The following is an 8,109-nucleotide window of genomic DNA, read 5'->3' as shown; positions in this document are numbered from 1 at the left end:
TATACACACACATATACATTAATAGTTTTATTTGGCAATGAAGCACTAAAGTGATCAAAAGTGACACTAAAAGAATTTATGTTGTAAAAAAATCAAAAAAAAAAATCAAAGAATCCTGGAAAAATATAAATAAATCAAACAATCAATCAATATTAAGCAGCACAACTGTTTTTAACACTGATTATAATAATACATATTTCTTGAACAGCAAATCAGCATATTAAAATGATTTACAAAGGATCACGTGACACTGAAGACTGGAGCAATGACGCAGAAAATTCAGCTTTGTCATCACAGCGATACATTTATAACGAATACAAAAATATATCAAACGTAATTGACCGAAATACGCAGGGAAATGACCATTTTAGTAACAATATAACATAAACAAATATGTTTGTGTGTGGTGCAAAGAAGAATTTAAGTTGTTAATCACTAAAAATATTATGCAGATTATTACTGATCCACTCCATGAAGGCTTGCATTTCTCATTCAAACACACCTCACAAGAAACATGGCATGTCACAATCTGTGACGAAGCAGGCGAGAGCCAATGAACAATCGATTTTACTGCCGTAAAACTAGGGCTGCACGATAAAGAGAGCCGTTGTTCACCGACAAGCTGCGCAAAACATGCGCAAAATATGATCGTGGTTTTGCGCAGCTTGTCAGTGAACAACGGCTCTGTGTAGTCAATGCTGCTCCATGTGAAAGCCCGCAGGTGATGGAGATTTACCGCTGATTAAAGAACCGGCTTTACTGACAAGATGCGCGTTAAATGTCGCATGCGATTTATCGTGCAGCCCTACGTAAAACCTGTCGTAAAGATTCTTGAAGCTGCAATTTTTGAATTTGTAATAAACACGTCAGCGCGGGCTTTGATGCTTACGGTCACTGCTCAGGATGGAGATTAAGATTGCAGAATAAAGGCTTGAGTTTGGGTCTGTCCTCGCAGTCGTATGGATTCTGAAAATTTGGATTACAGCGCACTAATAAAATTGATTATTTGTGTTGCGTTTTTCGGTGTATTCTATTTTATGGTTCTATTGTCAGTCACTGCATTTTGGAGAAAATGCCTTTTGTGTCTCATGGAAAACAAAGTAAATATTACATGATAAGTAATGATTAAACAATTACACAAATGTTATTCATTTTAAGGGTTTCAAGAGTAGTCTTGTTTAACATTATATTCTTAGAAAAGAGTTGGCAGCAGAAATCACACAGAACAGAATGAAATGTTATCATTTCATATTAAGTAAATGAGTAAACTTCATTTAATAATGCGATTGAAAACATAATGCTATTGATATGACAACTGAATACAATGCAACATAAAATGTTAATGCCGCAATTTCCATATTCATAAGGATTCATTTATAAGTCTGTAAAGTTGTTTATATGCATTTACGTAAAATACATACATAATACATGCAATTCTCATGAGATCATGTTGGTACATCATATAGTTGACAATGCAATTTAATAGCACTAAGACAATTTTAATTTGCTAAAATGTCACTTTTGGAAATTGGAAAAGGCACTAGTTTCATTATGTCAGTTATTGGTTCTATTGAATTCTTCATCCAGACATTTTGAAAGAGTAGAATGACTGTGAAGATTTTCATTCTGTTTTTGGTAGAGCACAGATGGCTCTTTGCCTCTATTAAATGATGACTGAGCTTTCCAACATTGTTGGAACTCTGGCTTTCTTCTCTCAGTGGTGCATTTAAGTTGTTATAATTTAAAATGTTTAAATAGTCCAACTGAACTGCAATTACACAGTATTTTAGTTGTTGGCACCCCTTCGCCTCACTTAGCATTTCGTTTTGACTTGTCAAGCCTCATTTCTTCGCCAATTATAAAATCATTACGTGACTAATCACTTCTCCATGCCAATGACACACTTATGAGCTCATTGAACACATTTTGCCACCTCAGACGCTCGTGAAGGTTGTACGTTTTGATTGCTTATTTGCCATTTAATCACAGCAATGCCATTAAAACAGAAACGACATTAACGGTTTAAATTATTGATACATAATGATTAATTATATAAAGATGATAAATGCACTATAATCTCAGATTTGTTTAGACCATTTAGCTCAAGGCAAAGACCTTGAAATGTCCTTTACCAATTAATGCATCAGATTATTTACAACAATATTTGCAGATACTGCTAACTTAAAAAGTATATTTTATAGACAACATCATATTTTTCTGCTGGTTTAATGAGCTGTTCTTGCGATTGTTGTTATTTTGTCTGTGAATGCGGTGTTGAAAGAGTCTATGGCGATGTTATCTAGCCTGTGTCATCTCACCCAGAGGCGATGTTTGTTGATACCTTAATTCTTTGTTCCACCTTACACCTCTTTGAGATAAGTACTCTCTAATTAGTAATTATCACAGCATTGTTAATCACATAGTACAGCCACGCTCCTCGAAATTAATGGTTCGGTCCTGGTTTTGTTGCTAATGTTTTGTTTCTTGGAGACCCGTTAGGTGCACTTTCTGGCAAATTGAATTTGGGAATGAAACATATAATGACTCACGAATTTGCCCTTTCCATGAGACCAAATGCTTCCCTTACAGGGTCAGAGAATATGTGAATTTGCTTACTGCATAGATTAACCTGATGGATTTCAGTGGTCGCCCACGTTGACTTCTCCAAATGCGTCTTGTTTTCGTCGGGGTGGTCACTGGATTTTAAGGTTTATAAAATTATTTCAGAATATAGGAAGAGGATATAATATCCAAAGTCCATTACTTCAGTTTTGAATGAATGATAAATAAATACATTAATTGATTGATTAATTGATTAATTAATTAATTAATTAAAACATATTTCACATAAGATATATAGTTTGGAAAATGGATGGCTTATTCAAAATGATAATATCTAATGGTGTGATGCTTAATAGGTTGGTTCAAATTCCAGTTTCTTTCAGCTTCTTTTTTTTATTAACACTTGCGTTGTGTTTACTTGTGCTTATGCACCAACATTAGATTTTCTTCCATGTTTGATTTAAATGCAACAGGTTACTATGTGATTTTGTTTAAAAATCTTTTCACTATATTAATTTGCAGATGAGATTTCACAATTTTTTTTTACTTTAGTGCACTGTATATAAAAATAATAATACAATAAATAAGTAAATACATATACATAAACATAATAATACAAATACTAAAAAATATTATTATGTTTATGTATGTAAAAATACATAAACATAATAATACTATTAATAATGATGAACCTGCAATGCATAATATATATATATGTGTGTGTGTGTGTGTGTGTGTGTGTTTTATTATTAATTATTTTTATGGAAATTTGCTTCATTTTCATTTATTTATGTATTTATTTATTTAGGATTATTTGATTAATATAAAGTAAAATACAGTGGGGAAAATATTTATTTGATCCCCTTATAATAATGCAATGAAACAAGCCAAATTGTGCGGTCATAATTTTTGGCCATGCTATCATACAAAGAAATTATGAAGACATGCAAAAACAAGAGGACCAATGAAATGTAAATAACGTATGTTTTGTGGCCGTCATTCCCAGTGCGTCATTTGCATGACAGACTGCTGTTTTATTAAAGAGCCTCTTTGATTTACGCCCGACTGTCATTCACCGTTTGCCCCTGGGTTTGCACAAAATCCATTGAAATACTCCTTTATTTGATATCTAATGGTCAGGCTGGATTTAATTGCATAATCAATAGTGCTGACGAGAAACAAGGTGTGGCGATATAACTCATTATGAAAGCTATAATGGCAGCCAAACCAAGTAATAAGATACTTGGAGTGCTGAAATCCATCCTCGGTTTCTGATATAGAAGATCGGATGTGTTTACGCTAAAGATTTCATCTAGGACTTTAGTATAGTACTGAAATGCAATTGATGCATGGAATAGTCTTGCAAAAGTCCTTTCGATTGGCTGATTAAAATAAATTGCACTGCCAATAGAAAAATCAAATGCTTTGCTATAGATTTATTTATTTATTTTTATTATTATTACAATTTAAAATTAACTAAATAATGGGTTAGTGCCACAATATGTAAGAACCTGCTTACTGTGTCATCACCGGTGCATTGGTGCATTTTTCCAATTTTCCAATTTTCCAGCCAAAAAAAAATGGTCTAGGAATAAGAGTAAAATTACGTCATTCTTAGAATTTTGACACACTTAAGACTAAACTTTTACTTTGAGCGGCTTTATACATACGGCCCCAGATCTCAGTCCTATAGAAATCTGTGGAGGGAGCTGAAACTTCGAGTTGCCAAATGACAGCCAAGAAACCATAAGTATTTAGAGAGAATCTGTAAAGAGGAGTGGACCAAAATCCCTCCTGAGATGTGTGCAAACCTGGTGACCAACTACAAAAAACGTCTCACCTCTGTGCTTGCCAACAAGGGTTTCTGCACCAAGTACTACGTCCTGTTTTGCTTGGGGATCAAATAGTTATTTCACTCACTGAAATGCAAATCAATTTCTAACCTTTATATAATGTGTTTTTTCTGGATTTTTTGGTTGGTATTCTGTCTCTATACGTTAAAATAAACCTACCATAAAAATTACAGACCCTTCATTTCTTTGTAAGAGGGCAAACTTACAAAATCATCAAGGGATCAAATAAATATTTTCCCCACTGTAGATGTATTTACTGTCACTTTTGATGAATTTATTGGATCTTTGCTAAATAATATACATATGTTATCTTACTGACCTCACACTTTTGAACAATGCATATTTGAATACACTGGTGTTAACATATAAACATATAAAAAAAAAAGCAGTAGAAGCTTCAGGGTAAATTAAAATGATTTTAACAAATCCTGACTTAATTGTCATGAATTATACACATATTTTGGGGTGAGTGTTTGTATAGCGGAGAGATCAGGCTTGTGTGACAAAATAGGATTGCAGTTGAAGTTTATTTATCTTCTTTCTTTACTTGAAATAGACCTCTCACCGGAACAACAGATATAGCTTTTCTTTTTGTATTAATTCATCTTAACTAGTCTGTTTACATTGTCACATTTAAAAAACTGAAAACATTAATTTTTCACCTAACAAGATTAAACACCGGAAGGGTTCGTCTTTTCGGGCCTACAAGAGGAGAAAACAGAGATTAACACAAGCAGGAACCGAAACTTCACTTAAATGCAAATGCCCGGAGCTGTTGATCTTAGATACGTTTGGATGATCTTGGTTGTGTGTTCTGTCTACTGTCACGTCTACGCTGTCATTTAGAGCCGCGAGGCTCCAGACAGATCCATCTAGGAGCCCACATGCGGTGTGAAACATCCAGTATCTGTCTCAGTGCATGGCTGGAACATATGGCCGCTCTAGAGGCCAATGGCGATGAATTTTCTTTTGTCAGGACTAAGCTAAAAATAAATCAGTTGTGACATAATTTAGATCAATATTGATGGACGTTCATTTACGTTTTGATTCGAGACTGACTTGTGGTGTTTGCTGAAAGATGGAGGACTTTGTCCAGGTGTTGAGCTGTTGAAGGTGGTCTCTGAGAACACATTATCTGACGGTAGCAGAATAGGTACGGGGTCGAGTCGCTGGCAGACATGTTGTTTAGTCCCGGCTGCTTTCATGGTCTCTCAAGCTTTCCAGAGCTTGGCGGCACCATTTGCTGCCCCTGCCAACAAATTAACATTTATATCAGCTGTTCTCCCATCCAAAGGGTCCAGAAGCCCAAAGAGGAGAGCAGCATCATATATTTGAGAGGATGCCAGCACTGCTGTTCATTCCTTTTGTTCCTTTATGCATGTAAGATCAATGTAATGTTAGATGTCACAATCAGCACTTATGAAAGCCAATTTCACCCGTTCCCACTTGTCTTTGAAGACTTCAGGCTATAAAGGAACACGTCGGGTTGAGTGTAAGGTAAACTCAGTCCACAGCATCTGTGGCACAATGTTGATCACTGCATAATCCACAATGTATTTGTGGAATAATTGTTAAAACATACAGTCATACAAGAATATTCATTATATTGGTAGATTATATACATAAATATAATTTATAATATTATAAAAAACAAACAAAAAAAAAACTGTTGGTTCAAAAGTTTGGGGTCAGTAAAAAAAATTTTCAGCAAAAATGCTAAATTGAACATAAGTAATTGACATTAAAAACTTATGTTATAAAATATTTTCAAATAAGTTTGAATTCTATTTTCAAGGTTATTTTGAAATTATTCATCAACATTTTGGAAAAAAAATACACAAAAAATATTAAGCACCACAACTGTTTGCAGCATTGATAATAATAAGACATGTTTACTCAACACTAGTTAGAACGATATAGTTAGAACACTAGATATAATGATAGATAAATATATAGATAGATAGATAGATAGATAGATAAAACAATGCAACGGTAGATGGATAGATATAACGATAGATGATATAGCAATATACAGATAAATAGAACAATGGATGATAAATAGATAGATGATAGATGATAAATAGGATGACAGATTTATACACAGAACAATAGATGGATAAATAGAATGATAGACGGATAGAGAGAATGATAGATACACAGAAAAATAGATGGATAAATAAAACGATAGATGGATAAATAGAATGATAGGTGGATAGATATTACAATATAGAACAATAGATATATTGGTAGATGGCTAGATAGAATGATAGATAGAACAATTGATGGATATAATGATAGAATGATATATATCTATTCAGTGTCCTGTAGACTTTTGTGCTGATCCCAATTTAATTTTCAAGTAATTCTGAACATCTTGATCAGCTTGTGTTTATTTAGGGTTGGAGCAAAACGCAGCAGGACACTGACCCTCTACTATGTCTCTATACTTATGTACAAGTAAATTCACTCTATTAGTCATTATGCCACAAACGCTGTCAATAATGCATATATTTTATTGAACCGGATCATTCTTCTAAATTACATGTTGGCTGACCTGCAAGCAGCTCCTCGGTGATTAGGCAGGGCCTGCAATATTTTCTTATCTCTTCAGAAGCATCACACCTTCTGCCAAAGAGTCTGATATTCTTTCTCTTGTTTTCTCTAGATACTCATCATCCTCCAACCATTCAATCATGTAAACTGCACCAGTGAGAGGAAACTTAGATGGGACAAAGTAAACATTATGTCTGTGCTTTCTGCACTTTCATCAATCTGCTATCCTGCGTCTCCTCTGACTTTACATTGTCATTCGTGACCCTCTCGTCCAGTGAGAACTCAAACTTGAAGCAACAAACAGATGGCAACAGCAGCAGCAGTAACAGTCCTGAATGGGAACACAAGTATACCTGCTCATTTGAGTTGTTTGGTCACTTTTTATTTTGCCATTTGATTTTGTAACTGTACATAAATCAATTTAAGATCTTATAGTTTTGTACATGTGATTTTTATGGTGTGTGATTTTTTTAAATAAAATAAAAGACTGTCTCAATTCTAATGTGCTTGTTTTAGCATTTGACGTTCCTTTTAGGAATTTCTTGCAAATTGATTTACACTTCTAACAGGTAGTGTCTTTTCACTTCTCTTTACAGAAAAGTTGCAAACAGTACAATTATCGGTATACATGCAAGAATTATTTTCACACGGGCTAAATTTGTCAGAGTTGACAAAGCTGTATCTTACATATCTGTATCTTAAGCTGTCAGCATTCCCAATCATAACAATGACAGTTTCCTATAGACAGCAAATATCCATTGCAATATTGACAGAACTCTGTATATAAACAAAATAAGAAAAATGTACACAACTTCATGTTCAAAAGTTTTCACCCCTGGCTCTTAATGCATTGTGTTTCCTTCTGGAGCATCAGTAAATGTTTGTACCTTTTGAAATAGTTGCGTATGAGTCCCTCAGTTGTCGTCATTGTGAAAAGGTGCATCTCAAAATCATACAGTTACTGCTGAAAATCGTTCATATATGCAAGAGATGCTGGAAAACCAACAAATTTGCAGGACCTGGACCATAGGTCTGAATATAGGCCTATATATATACTCAAACAAGGCATATTTGTTATGTTAACTATGAAAGGAATAGAATAAAAATTTTGTATACTTTGGACCCATTTCTGGTATAAGCT

The 8,109-nt window shown here is 34.0% G+C and overlaps 1 protein-coding gene across 1 annotated transcript in view; it reads left to right on the top strand.

Moving 5' to 3' along the window:
• LOC107749639 (leucine-rich repeat and fibronectin type III domain-containing protein 1-like protein) overlaps positions 1–7,197 on the top strand; it is a 48,998-nt gene extending 41,801 nt beyond the window's left edge. The window contains exon 5 of the mRNA XM_016564796.1: positions 7,081–7,197. The gene's annotated coding sequence lies outside the window, so the exon portion shown is untranslated. The remainder of the gene's footprint in view (positions 1–7,080) is intronic.
• Positions 7,198–8,109: the final 912 nt, after the last annotated feature.

This window comes from Sinocyclocheilus rhinocerous, unplaced genomic scaffold, assembly GCF_001515625.1.
Source record: "Sinocyclocheilus rhinocerous isolate Xijiao unplaced genomic scaffold, SAMN03320098_v1.1 scaffold1101, whole genome shotgun sequence".
Classification (NCBI taxonomy): domain Eukaryota; kingdom Metazoa; phylum Chordata; class Actinopteri; order Cypriniformes; family Cyprinidae; genus Sinocyclocheilus; species Sinocyclocheilus rhinocerous.
Note: the sequence above shows the minus strand (reverse complement) of the source record. Positions and strands in the feature narration are given on the sequence as shown.